Source organism: Ambystoma mexicanum, chromosome 5q (assembly GCF_040938575.1).
Source record: "Ambystoma mexicanum isolate Mex_15411 chromosome 5q, UKY_AmexF1_1, whole genome shotgun sequence".
NCBI classification, from domain to species: Eukaryota; Metazoa; Chordata; class Amphibia; order Caudata; family Ambystomatidae; genus Ambystoma; species Ambystoma mexicanum.
The window spans coordinates 1,310,155,074-1,310,178,931 of NC_090933.1; positions in this window are offsets into that span (position 1 = coordinate 1,310,155,074).

Below are 23,858 nucleotides of genomic sequence, written 5' to 3' on the forward strand. Positions count from 1 at the left end.
AGAAAAACCTCCATGGGCTCATGGCCTGCACCACTAGCCGATTGTGGGAGAACTGCCATCGGTATCGTCACCCTCTGGAATATGAGAAGGTGTGCGTGGTACGGGTGGCAGACCATGCAAAGCCTTGTCTTGCTCCTCCATGGCAGCAAGCATGCAGGCTTGAAAGGTTTGGTTCTGCAGGATGATGGTCCGGAGGTCCCCATGCAGCACCTCACGTCTCCTCACGGGTTGCCTGGAGCTCAGCTGAGATGTTGCGTTTTACTTGATAAGACAGCAATTGGGCTTCAGCGCCTCTTGAGTAAACTACATTGTTACGCAGAAGAAAATGGTTTGGCCATAAACCCTATAAAATCAAAGATAATGGTATTCCGACACAGAAATAAAAAGGTCATATTCCCACAGTGGCTGATGGGAGGTCAGCAAATTCCAAGGGCTGAGGAACTAATTTACCTTGGTTATAAAATATACGCCTCCCCGGCTACCCATAAGGTCGAACAAGATATTCTCACGAAAATGAAACAACTTGTGGCTCGAATTAAAAAAATCTTGGTGAGATAATGAAGGTTCTCTCTGCGCTCACTTATAAAAGTCTATCAGGCCAAAGTCATCCCAATTCTGCTCTATGGTCTAGAAGCAAAACCGCTTATTTGGGAAGGGAATTGGCAAAGATGGGAGGGTGTGTTGTGGAAGGATGTCCTTGGGCTGCCAATGTGTCTTCTCGTTGCAAACATCAGGTTTCAACTGGGCTTAAAATCTCTGAAAGCCCAGGCTGGCTGGAAATTGGTCTCCCTTTTTCGGCTGACATCATTGGCTCAAGAAGGATCATTATATCCAGATATTAGAGCCCATTTTGGGAATAACAAATGGAAAATGCTAAAGGACCTCGATTGTCAAGTAAAAGAATGGATGGCTAAAGTGGATATTGATATCAAAACACTATATGAGATCCTGCAAAAGCAAAAAAACAATGGGACAAGATGGACTGGATAAACACTATTGATGAAATACGTTCTGTGAAAAATCCGAACCAACTCCAAAAAGAGTACACAAAACTAGGGCATCTTAATAAATACCTGATAAAGTTCCCGGGTTGGAGGATTAGAAAAAAATTCTTGAGATTGCGATTGAATGTAGCACATGAAGTCCTTGCAAAAAGGGGGCAGGAGGACCGGGCAATCCAACTATGTAACATTTGCATAAATCCAGAGGAACAAACTACTAAACATTTACTACTGGATTGTGATGGTACTTGGCCTGCAAGGTGCATCTGGTTTGGAAAATTCAGGATTGAGTCCCCCCACTACATATCAGAAATGTTCTGGGATATGATGATCTCTGGATGTTCTCCTGGTCTGACAATAGCAGTGATTCGGAAGCTGGAAAGCTGCAATATTACTTTTTAAGATCTCATGAGTTCAAGCTAATCCGTAATCAGGGGAAAAGAGCGTTTATGCTCATCTATCCTGATTTAATAAACATTGAAATTGGATATGGAAAGGAAAGATGTATAGTAAGAGCTGTTTTAGGCTGAATGGGAATCATTTTAATTTAATTTTTGTTAGTCCGCCCTTTTCCATACTCCATTTTAAGTTCCTTGGAAGAGGGTGGAAAGATGTGAATTGTAGAATTGTATGTATTTTTAGCTCCATTATTTTTTATTCGATTGTTAGTTGTACATAATCTGCTTTTCCATGTTTTGCCAGCTCTTTAATTGTCTTGGAATCATTGGAAAAATGTGGACTATATGTAGTGTGGCGCTTTCCTTTCTGTATCATGCTTTCTAAGCTTTTTGTAAAAGGTTGGTAAACCAAATGCAAATAAAAAAAAGAAATAAAAAAAAGCTTTTGCGTGTTAGCAGAACAGTTGCTGATCTGACCGTCTACTCCGGGCCATCTCAAGTGCACCCAGTGTAGCTCTGAGGGAGGTGTTATCTTCCCTCAGGGCATCCCAGTGGGCTTGTGCCTCTGCAGATATGGCTGTGCGTAGAGCCCCCAGTTCAGCCCGTTGGTCACTGTTGGCGGCCAACATGTCTAGCCTGTGTGAGCGGCACGTGGACCGCTTTGCCGGCTGCTGGAGCTCCACCTGCCTTTCGGGGGTAGAATTGAAGTGGCCACCCTTTCCACGGCCTGAGCCCTCTCCTCACGTGATGCCCCCTGTTGTTTTACAATTGCATAAATGGAATTCTCCCACACAGTATTGCCCAGTGGTGCACGGCAACCGCGTTGCCTGACACGACACCTGTCGGGCCCAAGAAGACATGCACCTTGCTGTGCTGGCACTGCCTGTGGTTGCAGGACTGCATACATCCTTTGATCTGCTGCCCCAGGAACAGGAGCAAATAGTGTGGAGTGTGACCCTGCATCCAGGGCGTTGGACAGAACAGCATCCCTGCCAGAAGCACTCACCAGCGAGGGGACATATGTGTCAATGTCTGACTCGTGCAGCACCACCCCACTTCCTCCGCTGGTGCTTGGTTGGGGCTCTGAGTACTCCTGCCCCTGCACCATCTCCTCCTCCTCCACAGCTTCCAGTGCCCCATCACCTGCACAAAATGAAAAAGAAGTCATGAACACACACGTGAACAGCATTGCTCACACACAGAGGCATCACAATGTTGACATCCAATACATTAATCAGACATGTCACACATGACACAAACTCAGCCATGCATGCAGTGGCAATGGAGTGGAAGGGGACCCTGAAAGCAGACACTGATAAGTCTAAAGCGGAAAAGCAACACATGTGCTGCATGGTTCATAGCACATGCATCACACATAAGCCTGTGAGTGGCATGGACCATCCACAAACATGACAGATGCCAGCAAACAGTTGGCACGTAGCATAGCCATGGCAAAACTGACAAGGACACCCAGATGGGAGTTAATCACTACTGTCCCCCATCCATGTAAAATGCATTTCATCAAACAGAACATGCAAAAGAGTGTGACGAAAAACACGTGTCACATGCTGCAACAACGCCAGTGTGTTCAAATACAGTGATGGGAGACACATGGATACATCAATGGTAGGTCACTTTGACATGACACAATTCAATTGGCATGTTGAAGGTTCAAACAGGGCTCAGAAGGGAGCGGGTGCAGTACATGTGTAGGACCTCAGCAGTCAATAAAGAGACAAAAACTGTAATTACAATGTCGTGTCATGATGGCAGTTTAAGGGCAAGTGCAGTCATCATGTGCAAAGTGTTTGCAGTGGTTAGTAGGGATACAGTGAACCCCAAACCCAAGGGCGGGGGATGACTTGGAGGCACTACATGGGTGACATATGGCAGTAATGACTACATAGCCTGACCTGGCACTCGATCACAATTTATCACCCAAGCAACTTACACATGGTCTGGACATACACGCATGGTCACTCACCAGACATTGTCTCAAGATCTGGGAGGTCTCCCACGCCTTGGATCTGATCTTCTGCAATTAACTCTCCAGCAATTGCCTCATGTTCTGTGAGTTTATTCTCCTCTGGTGGTGACTCACTGCCAGTCAGCAGAGTAGAGGCGTAATTAGAAACCAGCTTGTTTTTAGCTCAGCGTTTGAGGTCATTCCAACACTTCGAGCAATCATCAGCTGTGCGCTTCACAAATCCCAAGGAACTAATGTGGTCCGCGATGCACTGCCACTGGGCCCTACACTGAGCAGGCGTAGTTTTGCACCCTGCCGTCACCAGCATGTCGCGGCCGTGTACCGACATGTAGCCCACAAGTGCGTCCAGTTCCACATTATTGAAACTCTGCTTCCTTGACATGCCGGAGGGCTGAGCCGTGTCTGGGGTCCCAGCCTGTTCCAAAAGAGCATGCTTCTTCCTCTTGAGAGGTTGTGAGGACCCCGAGTGGCTTACGCTGCTCCGGTCTGTAGGGGCTGAAGCGCAGGTGGACTGCCCACTGGAAGCAGGTAATGGCATGATGACCATCAGGAATAACAACAGGATGTCAGCTGTAGCCAGACACTTCAATGACAATGGGCACACGGTGAGCCAATTGAGATTTCTCGTGCTAGAAGTTATGTTTCCCAAAGGACAATCTCGAGACATCAAACAGTGGCGAGCACAGAAGGAGGCTTTTTGGATCAACAAACTCGACTCGCTGTCACCGAATGGAATGAACGAGGAACTGGACCTCAGTTGTTTCCTTTGATGCTTGAGTAACTGTATTATGATATACTGTGGAGTTGATAATGTATGATATGTCAGAATTTACCATGACATTGAGCCAATCCTAGGCTCGCTTAGGTTATGCCAACAGGGGTGTGGTCAAGAATGTACTTATTTCTAAAGATATACAACATGGCCTTTATGACCAATAAGGTACTGTATGCTCGCTTTGGATTTATCCAGGCTACCATCTCCATACTGTCGGAGAATTTTGTCTTAAGTTCCTTCTTTTCTTCCTTCTTGCTTTCATAGGATTATTTCACCTGATGATAATCTTAGATATAGTACCCGGGGCATTCGCAACGTTGATCTGCTCTTTACTCTCTTTTTACCTCTTTTACCTGGATATTTACAGGGGAGCTTACAGCTTAAACTACTCTCGCCTGTGCCAGTGCACACTGTGGCGATAGGTTTCAAGACAAGGTGGCGTATTTTTAACTATAGAAATGGTGTTGATTTCATTTATTTTTTATTCTTTAATTTTTCTCTCCCTCATTATGCTTGGTTTTACATTTCCCAGTTTGATTTTTTTATGATTCTATATTATTATTTTGTCATTATTTTCATCCATGTAGAAATGTTATGTAATTACGCTCCTATTTTATTTCGCAATGTGAACTCAACCATTATTACTACGAGCTCACGTAGAGTGTACACCTTATCAGACATGTAATACTCGGGATACACACCAGCAGCCTTTCCAACATGGCCGCCGGCGTTTCTCAGTACTTGCGGCTCCATGTGTTGCTTGGCAACGTGACACAAACACAACATTTAGCACCATGGCTACCGCGAACGCGTCCTAGCGGCGTCTTCGCATGGCTCGCCTTCTTTCTACTGTCAGGTAAGAAGCAAGATTGAGCGTTATGGTGCTCATAGGCATCTGAACCCTTCTAATGGAATGGAACTCTGACACGGCGCGTCTTGCGCTACATGTCAACTTTAGAGCCTTTGTTATAAGATGAAATAATGACACGCCGGGTGCCACGCTGCATGGCTCTCTTATGAGCGACTATGCTCGTAGGCGTCCGTGCGTCTTTAGTTAAATGGTAACTCTGACACACTGCTAATCGCTTTGCATGTCTCTTCCAGGCAAGAGTCTGCACGCAAAGTAAAACGCCGGCACACGCATAGAAACGCCAGTCAAGCACGTTTTCTTTGGAAGTGTTGGTGTGAAATTCAAGTCCATGCTGTATCTTTGACAAGGTCAGTGTTGAAATAGTCACGTCATTACTTGATGCCTATTAGATAAAACGATATATGGCATTTTGGTGGTCATTTTTCTACTTTTTTTTTCTTCCTTCTTTGCTGTAATTCCACGGTTTATCATCACGCACATGAAATGGGATTTCACGTATGTATTTTTTACATTATTTTTACTTTTTTACTATTGGTATCCGTTGGTAATCTTATGGTTCATGACATGTATGGACACTTTATTACATGTAACCTTTCTCCTGGTATGTGTTGAAATCGTGTTGTTCATTGCGATTATTGTCATTGAACATGTGCATCCATATGGCCACTTTGGGCATAATGTATCCACACCCGGCATGCTTGAAAAACTCCTAAATCATGATGATGATGATGTATACATTGATGACTTTATTTTCTTGCTATGTTATGATCCCTGTGGATTTGCTTTATAATTACTGTATGTTCAATTAATTAATGTTGCTGACATATTGTGGGTTATCCAACAGATTCGTTTGCTCAATTTTTAGCACTCGAATCTGATTAGTTTGTGAATGAGCTGGCCCTGACGAAGGAACAGTGTTCCGAAATGCATTGGCCAATTGTTTGAGCTTGCCCAGCACATCTGCTTTTTCTAAGATGTACAATTACTTAAATTGATGACGAAAATCAAGTATTAAACTATCATTTTTTGCAGTAAACTGACAGAAATTAATTATTTTGTGTTTTGACCACATTGAATCTATACACCACGAGTGGTGTTTGGGAGTGCAGCCCGCACCGCTGGCTTAACGGCCTTGGTCCTTACCCCCTGTTTTCGTTGTGTGCCGTTCCATGGAGGCACCTTTTCCAGCTGGTTTGCACCCTTCTTTAAATTCCAAATTAGTAGTGTTTTAACCATAAGAGTTATCTAACAAAGGAAGGTTGTGAGCGTTCACCACACACATTTATGATGACCAAAGGTCTCACTGCAGGCATTGGCTGCTGGGTGCTGTTGCCACAACTGCCTCAGTGTGAGGGGCCAGGTCCAACACTGTCCCGGCTGGGTGACTCACAGCCGGGGGGGTGTCAGCTGCAGCTGACCCTGCAGCCTCCACAGCCTGGCTGCTCGGGGCAGCAGATGACATTGCTGCCCCAAATCCACGTGGCTTGGTGACAGCAACTTTCACCGCCACACAGGCTTGGACTTCGTGACACGGAAGTCGGCCTGTTTGTCATGCCGTAACTGTTCCGTGACTAATCCGGGCCGGGATAGCCGGGCCTGAGCTGGGATGGAGTCAGCTGCATCTCCCTGAGCCACTGGGGCGGGCCATAACTGTCCCTGATTGGTCCTGGACACACTGCCCTCTTGGGCCACCCTGCCCACATCACCCACCACTGCCACCTTGGCCAACCTGGTAATGCTGGCCACATCCACTACAGCAGACACCTCTGGGAGGTCGCTCAGCTTTACCTCCCTTACCACTTGGTCGCCTCCCAACCATGGCACTGATGTACTTGTGAGAATGGGAGGTGCAGAAAACAATTGTCCTGGGCAATTAGGGTGAAGGGGGCATGGTACTAGATGAAATAGATACCCATTTGCTCTTGCAAAGCGGTCTGTGACCCCTGGGAAAAAATGACGGGTCACGCAATGCTCATGCACCCCAAAAACTAAAATAAACATGCATGCGATCCCTCGGTAGCCCACATGCGTGGAATTAAGGTCCCGCAGTATGCTGTGACACCCAGAAAAACGAAAAATGCGTACGCGTGGAACACGCAGGCTCCTATGACCTTGTGAATGGGGTACGCGACACACTGGGGCAACCACAGTGGGAAAAATATGTGTGCGATTCACCATCTGCCTGGAAAAAGTATGAAAAAAATGTTGGCAACTCCCCCGCCAAAACAAGAAGTAAGCTCTGGCGCTGTAAACAAGAAGTACGCACTGCAACCGTTGTGAAGTAATTGCGTGTGAACCCACAAGAAGAGGAAGAATCACACGCTCGCTTTCCACAATAAGCACATACAGCAAAATGGCGTCCTACGCGGATCTTTAAATGCTACGCGCATCACATCACTTACGCGCTAAGGGCCTTTCCTCGAATTACACGCTCACCTTCTGTTTTTTCACGTGCTGAATCACTCTGCATCAAGCTGGCCACACGACAACACACGGAATACCATGCTCCTGCCCAGAAGGCCATTTACCTGCCCGCAGAGCCCCGAGCAGCCTCCTACGAGCCATCTGCTGCTGCCAGCCTGCCTGCTGCCAACGTGCCCTGCTAGTTGGTGCTTGCACAGAAGCCATAGTCAGGGATCCTGTACCTGAGACCACCTCTGCTGACCCAGAAGACTCCCGACTGGTGTACCATTGCTACACAGCCCAGCCCCAGGACCAAGTTGCCCACCCACACCTGCCTCGGGGGGTTGCCATGTCTGACTCAACACCATCTGCGGCTAGTAGCAACCCCCAGTCAGAGAGGCAGAGGGCTGCCAGCTTCACTGAAAATGAAGTTGGCATCCTGGTGGAGCGAGTCTGGGGGAATTATGATGCCCTCTTCTCATGTTCGCGCCTCGACAGGGATGGACGGAGGGGGATCTGGAAGGACATTGTGGATGCCATCAACGTGGAAGGGGTGGAATCCTGAAACTATGACCGTGTCCTGAAGCGCTGGGAGGACTTCAGGTCCAGGGCCCTCAGGAAGGCCCAGCGCCTCGTTGATGCTTGTGGAGAAGTGGGGCGTCGGGACCAGCTGACTAACATCCAGATGAGGGTCCTGGAGTGCATTAACCCAGCACTTCACCACCAGGTCCTCGAGATGCAGACCCATCCGGAGTCGAGTAGTAAGTGTCCATGTGATCAAGTGCATGTTGAGGTGTGTCAGGTGTGTGCACCTTGGACGTATGTCTGGCATGCCCCATGTATGGATGTCTGTGTGCAGGGACATGACAGTGAAGCATGTGAGTCCGGTCAAGCATGTGCAATGACAATGGTGTTTGTGTTGCTATGCATGCCTGTGTCTGTACCTGGCCATGTCTGTTGTGTGAATCATGGATGCGGATGCCACCCTCATGGACATGCATGGTGTACATGTGCGTGTTACTGAGTGGTGAGTGTGTGACTGGGAAACGCCATGGATGCATGACACATGCACATCTCGATGCGTGCATTGACTGTTGTGGCCTGGCTGTCCATGATTGCACTGTGATGGGAGGTGGATACGGACGGATGCATGCCTGTGCGGTGGTGTAAGTCCATGTGTGTTGCTTGCAAGGACCCGTGTGTTGTGGAAGGTGATGATGGCTATGGCATACGACAGTGCCACTCATGTGCATTTGCTTTGTGTCTAGCAGACTTACGTTCAGTACCCTGATGCTTGTGTTCAATGTCTCCCTTTCCACAGCGGCGAGTGAAGAAGAGGGTGGAAACAGTGCTGTGGAGCAGAGCGGGTGGGATGCCTCCACCGGCTAGAGACGCAAGGCCCAGTCACCCTCCCAGGTTATGCCATCTTCCGGGAGTGAGGGGACTGGTGCTATGGCCGCAGCGGCTGAGTGGAGGCCCAAGAGGCCAAGATTGGGAGTGGGCTCCTCGGCAGCGGAAGGGGCAGGTGAGAACCCATAGGGGCAGGACAATAAAGAAGACGGTGCAGAGGCATCCAGGTTGGTGGTGGGTGAGGAGGAGGCCGCATTAGATCCAAACGTGGGGCCTGGTGGGGGTGATTCCACTGGTCATTAGTCATTAAACCGGCTGATAAAGGGGGAGGCATTGTCCTTATGTCTACCACACAATATAAAGCTATGGTCAAGACGCTCCTCACAGATGGGGAAAGCTACAAAAAAACAAAACAAGAACCCACTCTGATTATTTCATCTGAAATCAGCGAAATGGCAAGGTATGCTTGAGATCGCAAATTAATTTCTGCTCAAGAACTTGAATTTATAACTACCAGCCAAGGGAGGATTCCCACTATCTACGCACTCCCTAAGATCCACAAAAGCATGGAGAACCCACCTGGACGACCAATTGTTTCCGGATGTGGGTTAGCCTTAGAACCCATTTGTCAATTCATTGACTCATTCCTCAAACCCATAAGCACCACGACACCGACGTATCTACGTGATACTACCAAGAGCATTCAAGTATTTGAGGGACTACCATTTGATAAAAATACACACTTACTGGTAACCATGGACATCTGCTCCCTATATACAAGCATACCCCAGACAGAAGCCATCGAATGCATGTGTAAATACTTGATCCAATATAATTTGCAAAATAGAGTCCCCGAAAACTTTACAATTGAGCTACTGACCCTAGCTCTATCTAAGAACTATTGTGAATTTGACTGACAATTTTACTTTCAGACCAAAGGTACTGCAATGGGGGCGACTTTCGCACCTAGCCTTGCAGTAGTCTTCATGGCAGTCTTTGAGGAAACCAACGTCTTGTCTACTACTAACCCATTTAGAGACCAGATTACAGAATGGAAGCGTTATATCAATGACATTCTCTTTATCTGGGCTGGCACTTTAAATGAACTGATGAAATTTCAACAATGGCTAAACACTAGAAATCCCAACATCCAGTTCACCATGCAATACAGCAACCTGGAGGTCAATTTCTTAGACCTCAAAATTCAACACACTGGTGGAATTCTGAAATGCAATCTCTTCAGAAAACCCAGTGATGAAATACCCTCCTACACTTCCTTAGCGATCACCCTAAACACATATGTGAAAATCTCCCCTATGGCCAATACCTCTGCATCAGGAGGAAATGTACAGAGATCGGAGATTTTTATGAACATGCCTCTGACCTGGACAATAAGCTGACAGAAAGAGGCTATCCTCGACATATCATTTCACGATCTAAAAAGCGAGCAAGGTTTTACAACAGAGACGCCATGCTGACTGGAGACAGAATGGAACATACGACAGGAAAGGAATCCAGAACTACCTGTGTTCTTACACACGGGCTGCATGCTACCCAAAGTCATAAAATTATATCTAAACACTGGGCCCTAACAAGACTGAGTCTACCTGACGAACCTCTGCCCCGCATTGCTTAAAAACGGGCAAAGAATTTAAGAGACCACCTAGTCCACTCTAAATTTGTACCACCGGCCCCCAGACCTGGCCTTTGGAACTTGAGAACCACTGTGGGACATTTCCCATTTGGGAACTGCACCTCGTGCAGATTTACTAAAAAAAACAAAGAATTTACCATCACAGATCGCGTGTGGACACTGCGCAATCTCACAAATTGCAAAACCAAGCAAGCCATTTATGTAATAGAATGCTCATGTGGCTTGCGCTATGTGGGTAAAACCATCAGACCTATTCACGTGAGAATCTGTGAACACAGATCAAGAATCAGATGCAAAAACTTGGTAAACCATTACATTGAGGCCCGCCATACCGTAGATGAATTACTATGGTGGATTATAGTCACAGTAAGCAACTCAGCCAACACCACCAGGTGCCTATTAATAAAAGCAGCCAGATGGATCCACAGGATGGATACCTTCCACAATGGATTCAATGAAGAATTTCTACTTCCAATATACATAGAGTATGCTAACTGCGCTTCCCCTGTCTGAACTTGACCAGAGACAGATCTAGCAACCACAACAACCGGCATGCCGAATCTCCTAGTGGTATCATACTCACAATGGTTTCATTCACAAACAGTCTCTCGGACCAGTAACTCACTTTTCATAACAGGTCCGCTCTACAGTGCGGATAACCCACACAATGCTGTAACGTGTCCACAACGGTACACACTGTCCCACTCATACCCATTTACAGTATGGGTACTTTCCCAACCATCTATTAGACTATTATTATAGACTATTATATTGTGTCCCCCCTCACAACCGAGTGGCAGCTACTACCCCTTCTTGTTAAAAAGGAGCTACTCTTACTCAAGTTGCCCTGACAAGAGATTAAGCCTCTTCAGACTAGGTGCAATGCACGCCTGTGCATACTACGGAATGACATTCCATCCTCACAGCTTGTTGCTAGTCACTCTGGGGCCGCCCCCCCCCTTGTTGGCCTGCAAAGTCTCTCCCTGCATGTTGCTACGACAACAGTTTAAGCGTCCTCCAATCAGATGCCTCATGCGCATGTGCAGACCGTGGTATACTAGTCTATACCCCAGCCGCGCAACACTACCAAATACAAAGCTGTTCTCCTTGACCAATAGCGTGCACCATCTCAGTCGCACTGTGCTAATATGCCCACCTCATTCAGAATAAGAATCCGAACCCTGATTCCGCTTAACAGCTGACACTTTACTCGCCGGCGGCACTCTCCAAGCTGCGACAGCCAACGCAGAGGTTTCCCTGGCAAACGATCCAGCCATGCTAGGCGCGCCTCAATCTGCACAGGCACCCACCTCAGAAGCTTCCAATACTTACTCTGCGAAGATGCGAGTCTACACCAGTTCCAGCCCACGTTCTAGACTCCCAGCCTCACTGTCTGAATTACAAGTAAGTCACATTCTGGGTCCACGTACTGACTTTCCCTAATTTTTCAACCTGATTCACCCTCTCCTCTACTAACAGATTTGTTCTGTTTTTTCTCCTCAGCACTTGCGGCCATTATCCACGAGGTGATTTTCACACACCCTCGTTTACGCTGAATCTACAGCATTACAACCTTATTTGTGAGGACTCCTTTTACACTACGTTCGAGTTCCACTCCCTATACAGGGATCCCCTAGTTTTCAAGGTATGAACCCAGAGATTTCAATCTTTGTACCTAGAGAAATCTCAATAACACTGCGCTCTCTTAACTTTTGTCAAACTCGTTTTTTCAACACTTTTTGAGTGTCGGCTATACCATATGTTCCTAATTGCCAACATACCTGAACAATGGCACCTTCTCCAATTCTACAGGCAGCTGTACTCATCACCTGCCTCAGAATCCCCTAAGGGTCGAGCAAGATACCCCAGGAATCCCAGCGCAGGCCTTACAGGTAAAACTCTTAGCCGCCACCTGCTACCCAGTTGTCTTAGATATATAAGTCTAAATGACAACTGTGATCTATCACCTCTTCTTTTCCCCACACCAGGGACACCCCTGTAGCCTAAAACAAACACACGTAGATGTCAGCACAGCCTTACCATAGGAACTCTGCGATTCCAGAAGCAAGGTCACACGCCTCATATACCCCTGTTTGAATTTCATGGTGAGTATAGAGGGGACCTTCTCTTTGTAAATGTATTTTGTAGCACATGTTTAGACTGTTCTATTAGGAAAAAGCAATTACTGCTGTGTCTTCCACGTACTATTGATTCATCTCTGTATCTTTTTCTCTCTGCCTCCCCCTCCCTCCCTCCTCTCCCTTTACCTCAGGAGACTGCGATTCTTCTTTTTTGCCCCGAGGACAGCTGAATATTGATGCCGCCAATTCCGGCCAGCTGAAACGTGCTACAGTGCTTCTCATAACCACATCTTTTCCCTTTCCTTCTTTGTAAATAGCTTGTGGTTTACTACTTCAGGAAGCTCTGTTTGTATCAGTATCTTGCAACACTGGCAAACACGTCTGCAGATATGGCAAGTTAACAAAACCAGACATGATCAGACTCCGATCATGCACATACACATGACTATTACATCCACATATGCAACTAGTCAGAATTCTTAAAATATTCGAATTCTGTTAGACCAATCCAGTAAGAGCTAGGTCAACTACAAGGGCACACACAAGATGATTCAATTCTAACTAATGTGTGTCATTGTTGGTTAATACAAGCTGTGGATAAAAATGCCTAACTACTTTTGATTTTCTTTGTATTTTTCATTGCAACTTCTTTATGTGATTACCTAAATGTTTTTGTGTGCAATAATCTTCTTATTTGTTACACATTTTTCTTAATTATTTATTTGCCTCTACATTTATTAATTTTGAAATAATCTGTGTTGGCAATAAAATTAGACACTTGGAAGACACACCTGTACATTCTTCTTTCATCTTTTTGATGACTCGTCTGACCATTAGAACTGGTCTTTTCTAAATTATTATGACAAACTCCTCCAAAATAGATTGGTGTATATATGTGGATTTCTTTTCTGTTGTTCAAATATTGTATACTGTCCCTAAATCCACATTAGCAAAACGGGGCTACCCTATTTTTTGTTTAGCAGTCCAGGGGCAGGAGCAGGAGGCAGCACAGGTCTCAGCGGAGGTGCCTGTGCATAATATTGTCCCCGATTCTGCAACTGCATCACTCTGCACCTGCAGGGATGCCTCATTCCAGGCCCGTCCGCAGGTAGAGGATGTTTCTGCGTCAACTGACCTTCCTCTACCTGTGGATGAGGCAATTCGTGACAGGGTTGAGCCTGTCCTAGTCGGTGTGGCGATGCGCACAAGCGTGATTCGCGATGATGGGCGTGATTCCAGGAAGGACAACGCACATCATCACGAACAGCTGTGTGCCATCTTGAACTGGCTAAGACGGCTCATTGTCGCAGGGTTCCTCCATGTGCTGGCCACTCTTGCGACCCTCTTCTCCTCTGCACCCACTATGCGCCAGTCGTCCTCCATGCCGTCTTCCGGGCCAGATCCCACCAAGACACCCTGTGGACCTGCCTCATCCACCGTGGCCAGGCTTGTGGAGATCACATCCCTGCCACAGTCGGGAGTTGGAGGTTCAGCAGAGGCGGTCACCCAAGCAACAAGATCCCTGGCAACGGAGGATGTGCAGGCAACTTCCTGCAGGGCACGTCCACGACAGCACCGGGGGTCGTCCACATCCCGGAGCCAGTCGTGGTGGCACAGGCAGATGACCTCAAGGCAGCAGCACCAGGCTCAACGTAGGAGGCGTCCGGACTCGGGCATACAACATCACAGGGGGCAGGCATCGGCCGAAGGGCAGGAGGACCCTGGACTGTGTCTCTTCCGTGTGGCAGTGGATGGGCCAGCAAATGGATGCAGAGCCGCGGTGGACAGAGAGGGTACGGCTCACCATGGTCAGGGCGGTGAACTCCATGGGGCGGGCATTGAGCCTGGCACAGCTTCTCGAGGAGACTCGCAGGGAGTTGGTGCAGAGCATGTCGGCGTCCCTGCAAGCCCTCGAGGACAGAGCCCAGTGTCACCTCCAGGACATAGACTCGACGTTCGATGATGCCCTGGCCAAGATTCTTGGTAAGAACGGTGAGCCGTAGGACTAGCCCGCCACCATTGTATATAGTTTATTAGGCTTAGGTTTCCTTTCGTTTTATTTTTATTTTGGAGTTGATGGACATTGCTACACTTTTTGTAGATAGTTGTATTTTGTAGGGCTTTTACTAGGTTTCATTTGGTTTCAGGATCATGGACCCTAAGAACTTTCATTGTGAATAGTACTGGAAATGCAGATTTTTTTCTTTGATGTTTTTCACACCCATGATGGAATGTTTTTTTTTAATTTATCCTTTGGATTCAGATTTTTTGTTTCTGGACATGGACCACTTTGAGGATTTTCTTTTTTTTTGGGATCACACTTTTAATGGATTTTGCATTTCAGTTATGTTCACATTCATTTATTTTTCCTTGGCATGGTTGCTTTTCATTTGGTTGATTTAATTTTTAAATACATTTTCATCAGTTCACATATTTGTGTTGTCTGCTCTCATTAGTTTGGTGCATGTGTCAGTCATCATTGCCTCAGTCATGTGTTGCTGCTATGTAGCCATGTTGGGCATGTCTTTGGGTGCATGCATGTGTGCTTCTGTGAATGACATGCCATGGGGCCTGTACTGGGCAGTGGGGACAATGGAGGGGGGGCAGTGTGGGGTGGCATTTGGGTGGATATTTGCTACATGTATGTATGTTGTGACAATGTGTTGGTTGGGTGGACATGAGTCGGGGCCTGCTGGCAGGTGACCGTCACGGATCGAGGCCTGCTGGCAGGTGCCCCTCACTGGTGGGGGGACATGAGTCAGGGCCTGCTGGCAGGTGCCCGTCACGGGTCGGGCCCTGCTGGCAGGTGCCCATCACTGGTGGGGGGGGGGCATGAGTCAGAGCCTGCTGGCAGGTGCCCATCACTGGTGGGGGGACATGAGTCGGGGCCTGCTGGCAGGTGCCTATCACTGGTTGGGTGGACATGACTCAGGGCCTGCTTGCTGGTGCCCGTCACAGGTGGGGGGGGACATGAGTCAGGGCCTGCTGGCAGGTGCCCGTCACTGATGGGGGGACAGGAGTCGGGGCCTGTTGGCAGGTGCCCGTCACTGGTGGGGGGACATGAGTCTGGGCTTGCATGTGCATGGTGCCATGCGGGCTGCCTGTGGGTCATGGCCAGGGGTGTTGGGTGGTCCCCCGTGGTGTGGGCTGCCTGCAGGGCATGGCCTGGGGTGTTGGGTGGTCCCCTGTGGTGTGGGCTACCTGCGGGGCATGGCCAGGGGTGTTGGGTGTTCCCCTGTGGTGTGGGCTGCCTGCGGAGCATGGCCAGGGGTGTTGGGTGGTCCTCTGTGGTGTGGGCTGCCTGCGGGGCATGGCCAGGGGCGTTGGGTGGTCCCATGTGGTGTGGGCTGCCTGCAGGGCATGGCCAGGGACGTTGGGTGGTCCCATGTGGTGTGGGCTGCCTGCGGGGCATGGCCAGGGGTGTTGGGTGGTCCCCTGTGGTGTGGTCTGCCTGCGGGGTATGGCCAGGGGCATTGGGTGGTCCCCTGTGGTGTGGGCTTCCTGGGGGGCATGGCCACGGGCGTTGGGTGGTCCCCTGTGGTGTGGGCTGCATGGGGGTCATGGCCAGAGGTGTTGGGTGGTCCCCTGTGGTGTGGACTACCTGCGGGGCATGGCCAGGGGTGGTGGGTGGTCCCCTGTGGTGTGGACTACCTGCGGGGCATGGCCAGGGGTGTTGAGTGGTCCCCTGTGGTGTGGGCTGCCTGCGGGGCATGGCCAGGGGCGTTGGGTGGTCCCCTGTGGTGTGGTCTGCCTGCTGGGCATGGCCAGGGGTGTTGGGTGGTCCCCTGTGGTGTGGGCTGCCTGCGGGGCATAGCCAGGGGTGTTGGGTGGTTTCCTTTGGTGTGGTATGCCTGCAGGGCATGGCCAGGGGTGTTGGATGGTCCCCTGTGGTGTGGGCTGCCTGCGGGTCATGGCCAGGGGTGATGGGCTGCCTGCGGGGCATGGGGTGGGGGGAGGGGCCACCCCACATCCAAATTGCGTGAAAAGTGCACTTGCATACCCCAGAATACACAATCCCCGCTCGCGCCAGCCAAATAGCGTGAAAAGCACACTTGCGTACCCCGGAATACACGTACCCCGCTTGCGCCAGCCAAATGACGTGAAAAGCGCACTCGCGTACCCCAGAATACACGTACCCTGCTCACGCCAGCCAAATCGTGTGAAAATCTCACTCACGTACCCCGGAATACACATACCCCGCTTGCGCCAGCCAAATCGTGTGAACAGCGTGTTCCCTTACCCCCTGAATAATGCACCCGCATGGTGAGGAGCCGTGTGCACTCCCTGCAGGCAGCCCAAACCACAGGGGACCACCCAACACCCCTGGCCATGTCCCACAGGCAGCCCACACCACAGGGGACCACCCAACACCCCTGGCCATGCCCCACAGGCAGACCACACCACAGGGGAACACCCAACACCCCTGGCCATGCCCCGCAGGCAGCCAATCACCCCTGATCATGACCCGCAAGCAGCACACACCACGGGGGACCACCCAACACCCCTGGCCATGCCCCGCAGACAGCCCACACCACAGGGAACCACCCAACACCCCTGGCCATGCTCCGCAGGCATCCCATCACCCCTGACCATGACCTGCAGGCAGCCCACACCACAGGGGACCACCCAATACCCCTGGCCATACCCCGCAAGCAGACCACACCACAGGGGACCACCCAACACCCCCGGCTATGCCCCACAGGCAGCCCACACCACAGGGGACAACCCAACACTCCTGGCCATGCCCCGCAGCAGACGACACCACAGGGAGGACCCCCCCCAACACCTGTCACCACACGCACAGCCCTTTCCACGCGTTTTGGTTGCCGAGTGAAGGGTACGTGTATTCAAGGGGGTGTGCTGGGATATTTGAATGCGTTTTGGCTGGCGTGAGCGTGGTACGCATATTCCAGGGGGTGCACAAGTAGATTTTGATGCATTTGGCTGGCGCGAGTGGGGTACACGTATTCAAGAGGGTGTGCGAGTAGATTTTCATGCATTTTGGCTGGCGCGAGCGGCGTACGCGTATTCAAGGGGGTGCGCAAGTAGATTTTCATGTGTTTTGGCTGCCGCGAACAGGGTACGCATAGTTTTTCACGCGATTACGGTGTGGGGGGCTGTAAACTGGTCCAGGGTTAGCGCGGCCCTTTGTGCCGTATTGGCGATTTCTGAGGCTTTTTCTGGCACAAGGGGCGTACCCACTTTTTCTTGCTTCCTTCATTAAACCAAATAAGAAATGTATAATCTTTGGAGACTTGAACGTAGGCTTCAATGATGAACTAGACCTCAAAGCCGCAGCTCTACACGCAGCACTCAAAGATCTGAATTTCACCCAACTAGTGAATGAACCCACTCACATCAAAGGCAGAACCCTTGACTGGATCCTTTCACTTAATACTAGACAAACTATTGATACCATCACTCCTCTTAGCTGGTCCGACCGCTTCTGCATCAACTTCACCATCTTTTTTTTTAAACATGTTTATTTTAAACAGGCAGGTTATGGCAATACAAAGCTTAATTACTTGCGACATGTAGCATACAGTAATCCCAATTGACGCTCTTCCCACCCCACCTCTCGGGCTCAAGTTCCTTCTTCACTTCCCTGTAGGGGGTCTCCATCCCGAATAGTTCTCCTGGCCAGTTGGGGCTTGAAAGTCAGGGCTGGGAACCTTTGGTCAAACTCCAATACCGGACCCCAGATGTTTCGAAAGCGATACAAGGTGCCTGCTCCGGCAGCCGTCACCTTCTCGGCGATCAGGATGTCCCAGACCTTCATCCACCAGAAAGGCATGAGAGGGTCTTCTGTCGTTTTCCAGGTGCGGGCTATCACGTTCCTACCCGCAAGTAGGCATTGTGACAATAGTTTGGCCTTGGGGCCAGACCTGGGGTAGATCCCGGGGACCGGTGCTCCAAGGAGGATAGGCTTGGGGGCCAAGGGCAGTCGCACCTGAGTGATGTCCGCTATCGTCGCTAGGCATTGTTTCCAAAAGGCTTGGGCCTTGGGGCAGGACCACCACATGTGGAAGAAGGAGCCTATTTGGCCGCACTGCCTCCAGCAATGAGGGTTGGTCGTGGAGTTCATGTGGTGGAGTCTCAGGGGAGGGTAGTACCACCGGAGGAGGATCTTGTAGGCGCACTCTCTATTTGTGATGCATGATGAGGAGGTGTGAGCCCGGGACCAGATGTCGACCCACTGTTGGTCTTCACTCGGACCTGGGCCATCCGAGTGAAGACCAACAGTGGGTCGACATAGGGCCATATGCCGGGTCTTGGAGGTTAGGAAGTCCGTTTGGAGGTGCTTGTACAGAGTGGAGATTCTTCCTCGGTGCGGAAGCTCCTTAAGGGTCAGTTCGATGGCTGTGGGGGGCGAGTAGCTGCCTGGCGAGTCTGAGGGTGGGTGCACCAGTGGCGTTGCTGGGTGTATGTGAACCTATCTCGTTCCTGGATCCCAAAAAGTTCTTTGCATCACTCAAAGGTGCAGGGTTGGCCCCCGTCAAAAAGTTGACCAAGGGTCTCTAGGCCTCCTGCAATCCAGGCCTTAAAATTCCAGAGACAGACCAGGAGAGAAGGTCGGGTTCATGAACACTGGGGAGAGGGGGCTGAGCCCCGTCGGGATCTTCTTCTGTTTCAACGCCTTGTCCCACACTGAAATGGTGTGTTTGGTGGATGCCAGGAGATTCCGCCACTGTCGGCGTTCCGGAGGGGGGACATGTGGGAGAAAGCGTAGTGGGAGGGGCAGCTGCGCTTGTCCGAGGTCTACCCATCTAGGGCGGTTGATAAGGACTTGCCATGATTGGATACAAGACAGGTGAGCCGCCATTTGGTATTTTTGCAAGTCAGGGACCCCGAGCCCACCCAGTTTCGCGTTGCCCAGCATCGTGGATTTAGGAATCCTGGTTTTTTTTCCCCTCCAAATAAACTGCAGCATTTTCTTCTGTAAGCGTTGAAGGGCTGGCGCCAGGACCGGCACCAGGAGTGTGGAGCATGCATACAGAAATCTCGGCAGTAAGTTCATTTTACAGGCTGTAATACGGCCCATCAGCGATATCTCCTGTGTTGCCCAGTGTCTCAAATCTGCCTCCAAATTCGTAAATAATGGGGGAAAATTAGCCCGATAAGTTTCGCTTGGACTGGCCAGGATCTGAACTCCCAAGTAGCTAAGTTCTTTGGTCGACCAGTGTATTGGGCACAGCGGAACCAGGGCTTCTCGGGCTTCCCGGGTCAAGCCCACTCCCATGGCAACTGACTTCCGGTAGTTAACTGTGAAGCCTGTGACCCTGCCATAGCTCGTTATCTCAGCCAGGGCTTGAGGGAGGGAGGAGCGGGATTTTGTGATAGTGAGGAGGACATCATCTGCATAGAGAGCCAGCTTGTGGTGCGCCAAGCCTGATTGAAAGCCTTCGATTGCAGGATTCAACCTGATCCGCTGGGCAAACGGTTCCATAATTAAAGCGAAGGGGAGTGGCGACAGCGGGCATCCCTGTCGGGTTCCGCAAGTTAGGTTGATAGGGGAGGAGAGGGTGCCGTTAACTCTAAGAAGGGTTTTGGGGGCTTTGTAATTTGCCAACGTCATGGTGCAGAACTCCGGGCCAAATCCAAAAGCCTCCAGGGTAAGCCTCATGAAGGTCCAATCCACTTTGTCAAACGCCTTGGTTGCGACCAGGGCCAGGAGCACCAACTCCCGGGAATCTCGGGAAGTGAGTTCCACCAGATCCAAGGCTCTTAGAATGTTGTCGGCCGTGGAGCGGTGTCTGAGGAAGCCACTCTGATCCACACTGATTATCTCCGGCAAGAATCGAGACAGACGAGATGCCAGGATTTTAGAGTAAATGTTGGCATCTATATTGAGCAGGGCAATGGGTCTATATGATGCAGGGTTCTTCGGATCGCCCCCCCCCCATTTAGGTAGTAAGACCGTAATGGACTCCTGCATGGATGGGGTTACAGTGCCCGTGGTCCTGAACGAGTTAAACAACTGTACCAAAGGTGCTAATAGCTCGGGTTTAAAAATCTTGTAGAACCTGGTTGTATAGCCATCAGGGCCAGGTGCTCCGGATTTGAGAGGTTTTATTGCCTCGTCCACTTCTTCGTCAGTGATCGGCGCCTCCAGAGAGTCACGGGCTGTTCTTTTTAACCGGGGAAGTGCCGCACCCCGCAAGTATTCCTTCTGTTCCTCCATGTCCCGCTCTGGAGCGGTCATCACCTGAGTTAGGTGGGCCGCAACGAGCCGGAGTTTGTCCTGGTCAGCGTAATGGACATTGCCTCGTTGGTCCCGCAGGCCCACAATTGTATTGTTCCTCTTTGCTTTGGCAAGTTTGGCCACTAGTAGCTTATTTGCTTTGTTGTTGTTCGCATAATAAAACTGTTTTGCTTTTGCCATTTGGTGAGCAGTGTGTTCAGCATAGTGGGCCTCAATCTTTTTCTGCGCTATCCGGATGGCGCGCTGGGTTTTAGGGGTCCAGCCCTTCTCCTTATGGGTCCTTTCAGCATTTTTAAGATCTTCCTCAAGGCTCTGGCGAGTTTGACGCTTGTGTCTATGATAGGCCGCTCCTTGCGCAATCAGTTCACCCCGCACTACTGCCTTCATTGTGTCCCAAGTGTTGGCGGTAGAGGTGTCCTCACTGTGGTTTTCCTTAAAGAAGTTGGAGATCGTGGTTGCTATTGCGTCCCCGAGTGGCATCTCGTTGAGAATCGGAACATATAGGGTCCATCTGCGCTGTTGGGGGTTAGCTGGTTCCTGCACTCGGATCTCCAGGGTCACCGGAGCATGATCAGACAAGATTCTGGAGCCAATCGTCACATCGTTTGTAAACGTAAAGATTTGTGGGGACACTAGGAGATCTATCCTGGAGAAGGTCCGGTGGACATAGGAATAAAAGGAAAAGTCTCTTTCAGATGGGTGGAGTACTCTCCATGAATCCACCACCCCCAAGGTTGTAAATAGTTGTAAGAGAGCCAAGGCTATGGTAAGGTCTCCAGCGCTGGGTGGGTGTGACTTGTCTTTCGAGGGGTCCGGGACCCCATTGAAGTCCCCTCCGATCACTATCTTGGCCTCCAAAAACAGGGAGAGGGTTGTACACAAGGATTCATAGACCGGCGCCTGAGTAGAGTTGTCCTAGTAATAAGCATTTCACCTCCATGTATCGCCCCTCCAGGCAGCTTGTAGAGTCCACAATCTGAGGGTTCAGGCCCCTCCCGAATAGGATAGCTGTGCCACCCCTCTTGGCGTTCCCCGATGCGAAAAGTTGCTTCAGAAAGTCTCGGGAGCGCAGGCGGCTCTGGTCTTCCGGCAGCAGATGGGTTTCTTGTAGCATAGCCACAGCTGCACCGTCATTCTGAAGCTTCTGTAGGATAGACTTGCGTTTGGCGGGTGAATTTAGTCCCTTGACATTCAGGGAGACGAACCTTAAAGTTCGATGTTCCGAGGTTGACGAGTCTTGGAGGAGAGGGGGAGATATAGAGGAATCAGCCATCATGTCGCAGAGTGTGTAGCCATTCCCCAACCTGCCTGTGGGGTTTTTTCTCGGGCCGCCAACGGGGGGACCGAGTTTTAATTGAGGGTGGCTGACGTTTTGCGGGTCTAATGCCTCCCTTGGCCAACGGGGCCATCGAACAGTGTGTAGCTAACATGGCTAACTTTATGAGCAATCGTAGTGGTTTGTTCCAAGGACTCGTAGATGGATTGTGCCTTGGAACCGGGCATGGGCCGTGGAATAATGCCTGCTGCTTAAAGAATAAAGCTTATCTGTGTTCCTGAGGGTGTAGATCGGCGCATGGTGCCGGACTGTGAGCCGGGATCGAGGTGGAAACTCCACCATGGGGTCACATCTGGCCATTTCCTCTTCCGGAATCTGGGAACCCCCGACCAAGAGTTTTTTGTGGGATTACGGGAGGCAGCCGCTGCTACAGAGGGCGGGAGAGATGAGGGGTTGGAGACATCTGGACGTAGGATGTCGGTAGCATCTTCCAGGTGGCTAAATTTCCTGAGAGAGCCCTTGTAGGAAAATTGCAAAGCTGTGGGAAAGAGCCATCTGTAGCGGATTTTTTGAGCCTGAAGAAGGGCGGTTAAAGGGCGAAGGGCTTGCCTCTTTTGAAGAGTAAGCGGAGAAAGGTCCTGAAGATCTGGAGAGAAGTCCCTTGAAATGTAATTTCGTCTTTGGAGCGGCTTATTGCGGAGATGGCTTCCTTCGTAGTAAAGAAGTGCACCCTAGTAATGACATCGGGGGGGGCCATCCGATTCCACTCCGCGTTGAGGGTTCAGCCTGTCGGTGCGATCCAGGAGAAGCAGTGAATCTTCGAAGTCGGGGAGAACAGATTGGAACAAGATGCCCACATATTCAGCAAACCCCTTGTCTGGGATCGAGGTGGGAACCCCCCGAATACAGAGGTTGTTGCGCCGGGCCCTATTTTCAAGGTCTTCTTGCTTTTATTCCAGGATGTCGCACCTGTCCTGCAGTAGTCCGATTGAGCGTTGGACCTCTGTTAGCGCGAAAGGCATGGTCTTGGATATGATCCTCAACAACTCCTACTCTGTTCAACCTCCAAGACCTTTTTGTCTGTTCTTTCCAGTTTAGTTGTGAGTTCATACAAGAGCGAAATTCTGATTTGATATCCGCCATGAATTCACAAATATCTTCTTTGGTCGCCAAAGGTCCCTTGTTATCTAGGGATTCCCGTGGGATAGAGGTGCCAGAATCTTGTTTTTTAGCTTTGTCGGAAGTGGTCAGCAGAGTTGCTATGTTCGAAGACTTGGTGGTCTTTTGTTGCTTGGACATCGCGCTAGTTGTTAGAGGCAGGACAATGGCCGCCGGGAGCGATGTAGAAGTGAGGAGGAGCCGGACTGTGGGCTGGGCGCCCCAGGAAGCGCTTAGGGAGAAGCGCATGCGAGCTAGGCCTACATTAAATCTCTCAGGGGGCTCCAGCTGAAGGCTCCCGCAGCCAACCATTGGAGGGAGGGTCTCTCATCTTCGCTCCAGGAATTGAATCGCTTCTTAGAGCCGATATCTGTGTCCATGAGCGGGAAAATAGGCCCCACCGAGCACCCAGGTGGGCCACTAACGCAGCCGCGTAGATCTCCGTCCGCTGGAAGTGTGTAGGCGGTGTGATACGGGGCGCCCCAGGAAGAAGGGAGAGGGTGCGCAAAACGGGACCGATGTATTCGTGGCTCCCTGCTGGTTCCAAGGGGGGGGCCCTCGCCGGCCGATGGAAATAGTCCGCGTTTGTCTGGATATCTGGATGTCCGACCGTCCCCTCCGGCTCAAGAGTTACGGGAAGGATCGCCTTCGACTCGTGACTGCGGCCGCCATCATACATGCGCCCGCCATCTTGGATTCTC